General features: G+C 52.9%; 1 pseudogene; it reads right to left on the bottom strand.

Annotated features, from left to right (window-relative positions):
• Positions 1–1,207: 1,207 nt before the first annotated feature.
• Positions 1,208–2,244, bottom strand: LOC103602227 (annotated as a pseudogene).
• Positions 2,245–3,087: the final 843 nt, after the last annotated feature.

Here is a 3,087-nt window from a genome sequence, read left to right as displayed (position 1 = left end):
TGTTAACTTCCAGATGTCCCTGGCATTTTTCTTTCCTGCATTTGGTTTTAACATCTCTTCCTTCTCAGTGCAGCCAAAGGATATCAGCTTGCCCAGCATCTTTCTCAAAAGCTCATTTTCTGGTTTGTAGGACACATCCAGGATGCAGTCTTCTCTCCCCATGAGGCAAAGAGGTTGGACAGCTTCAGACCTGCTTCTCGGAAAACTCCTGGGCATGGCCTGTAGCTCCCCTCAGCCCACTTCCACCACGGTGGGAACGAGGCCTTGCATCCGCCCAGCCTCCCTGCGGACTGGACAGCTTTCTCAGCTTTCAGAGTACAAGGCCAAGGCCAGCCCTCAAATTCCCACCCCCACTCCACCAAACCCTTTCCCTATTGTTTAAAATCTATGGCTCCTCTATCCAATCACAGCATAATATATCTAACACTCTAGGCTCTGTCAGAGAAAACCTCTTTTCCCAGGAGGGGGCAGGACTTCGTAGTTCCCAAGCACACATCCCACAGAGGGACAATAAATGACACATCTTTCAGGAGTGCCGACCTTTTGCAGGGAGCTTCCATCAAATGCTAACCAGAGAGTAAGAGCTGCCCCGACGTGTCCTTCTCCTCCACATGAACCTATCTACTCAGGGCTCCTGACTCCTGCCAGCCCCAGATCAAAGCTGTGACGTTTGGGCCTCCTGTTTCCAATGTGTTGAGGCAGCTACAAAGTCACTTTCCGTCAGCTCAGCAGGGCACTTGGAGCCCAGGTGAGGAGAGAAATAAGGAAGTTCTGGGGTGATAAATTGATGCCACAAGTTGCAAGAAAAAGGATCCAGATATCCTAAAATACACACTGGGCAAACAGCCTTCCTGGTAGCAAGCAAAGCAGCAAAGAACCCTTTCTCTACTGTCACCTTCCCTGGTCTCCCAGGATTCAAAGAAATCAAGCCCTAGGATAAATGAGGTCACCAGCTGCCGAAACGTCCCATGGTATGGCCTGGTTGATTAAGAAAACCTCATTGTTATCATTGGATCTTCTTCAACCCACTCATCCAGTGAAGACAGGTAATCTTAACGTAAGGTTTGCTATTAAAATCACGCCTGATCCCACTCTGCAGCCTCGGCTGGCCACGAGGAAGTCACCCTCTCTTCTTCCCTTGAGTGCCTCTAACTCCCCTGGGCGGATGGTGTCCACATGCCTGCACAAGCCAGGCTTCTTTCTCAGCTCACAAGAAGAACTTCTCCCTGCAGATCTTGGGTTTCTTCACAGGTCTCGGATAGGGGTGATCGACGATGTTCTTCTCCCCATTCCAGCTTCCCCACAGGGAGGAGTGCTGCTGCAGGAGAGAGGTGTTCTCCTTCCTGGCTCCAAATCGTCCGTGCTGATATGAAGAGCAAGGTTCTCTGTGTCTGTCTGCCCATCCGGCTCTGAGGAGTCCATCTCTTCCACTTGTTGCATCTGCAGCTCAGACAGAGCAAGAGCTGTCAGGTAGGGGGTGGGCTTCCTGGCTCCAAATCGTCCGTGCTGATATGAAGAGCAAGGTTCTCTGTGTCTGTCTGCCCGTCCGGCTCTGAGGAGTCCATCTCTTCCACTTGTTGCATCTGCAGCTCAGACAGAGCAAGAGCTGTCAGGTAGGGGGTGGGGAAAGGTCTGGCTGCAGTCAGTGGAAATGTGCTGACATCATCTTTGGAAAGACTCTGGGTCTCACCCGTCTTGGCCATAAAACAGGTGAGTGCCCACTCCACGGCGTGACTCTGGGATGCAGCCTTCTCCTGAAGGACCTGCTAGTCTGACACAGGCTCGTGGTATATCGGGGCTTTGATGTAGGTGTGCGGATTGAGAAGTTCAGGAAAATGGCTGGGGATGTACGGCAGGTGGGGCCGGTTCTGCTCTGCAGTGAAGGCCTTGGGGGTCACTGGCGGAGCACTGATGAGCATCCTCTGAGACCATTTGGCATAAGCAGGGAGAGTGTCCACATTGAAACCCATCTCAACAAGTGTGACCAGGACATCTGACAGTGTGGGCTGGGTCCTGGCTGTGTGCTCACAGTGAGACGTAGCTCTGAAGCATCTCTGTCAGTGTTTCCACGGGTGCTTTCTCGGCACTCTCAGATCCTGCCTGTCAGCGAGGAGCTCATAGTCCCTTGCAGGGTTCTCCTCTGGGCCAGATGGTAGTTATCAGCAGGGTTAGTGGACTGTCTAGTTCCTGATCTCCTTCCGGACCTGCTGGCCCAGCAGCGGGCACCATGCTGACCATCTTGCTCTGGTATAATGTGTGCCCCAAGGCTGAAAGTCCTCGCCTCTCATTTTGGTGCTGAACAGTTATTGGGTCCCTATAGTTGAAAGCAAGGTCTCTTAAGGAGTAGAAAGGTCTGAGTCATAGAGGTTGCCAGAACTACACTTTTTTTTTTTTCCTTTTTGTCTTTTTTTACTGACCGGTAACGGGATCGCAACCCTCAGTATCACGCCCGTACCGGGGACCGGCAACGGGATCGCAACCCTCAGTATCACGCCCGTACCGGGGACCGGCAACGGGATCGCAACCCTCAGTATCACGCCCGTACCGGGGACCGGCAACGGGATCGCAACCCTCAGTATCACGCCCGTACCGGGGACCGGCAACGGGATCGCAACCCTCAGTATCACGCCCGTACCGGGGACCGGCAACGGGATCGCAACCCTCGGGGGTGCGCCCGCATCGCGCTCAGCCAGTGAGCGGGAACCGGTCTCCACATGGGATCCAAACCCTTGGCGGGAGGGCCGCCGCGCTCCCAAGCAGCGCACTCTCCAGTGCGTCACCAGGCCGGCCCCAGAACTACACTTTTAAAAACAGTGCATACCTCTGTCCAGGTGACAACAGTGACCCCACAGTTTTTTATCCTGTACCAGGTTGGCAAGAGAAGGTAGACTGAGGTTGGGAGTGGGAACCTCCTTGCTGTCTTGAAATAAAAACACTGAAGAATTTCTGTAAAATTTTTAGGGACATCAGTGTTACTTGCTTTGAGAAACGTAAGGATCTTTGGGACACCCTCATTCCCCCCTCCCTCAATTTAAATGTCCTTGGCATCTGTTGTATGTGGTCACTCAGTCACTATATATGAGGGCA

The sequence above is a fragment of the Galeopterus variegatus genome, unplaced genomic scaffold (genome assembly GCF_000696425.1).
Source record: "Galeopterus variegatus unplaced genomic scaffold, G_variegatus-3.0.2 Scaffold4060, whole genome shotgun sequence".
NCBI lineage: Eukaryota > Metazoa > Chordata > Mammalia > Dermoptera > Cynocephalidae > Galeopterus > Galeopterus variegatus.
Note: the sequence above shows the minus strand (reverse complement) of the source record. Positions and strands in the feature narration are given on the sequence as shown.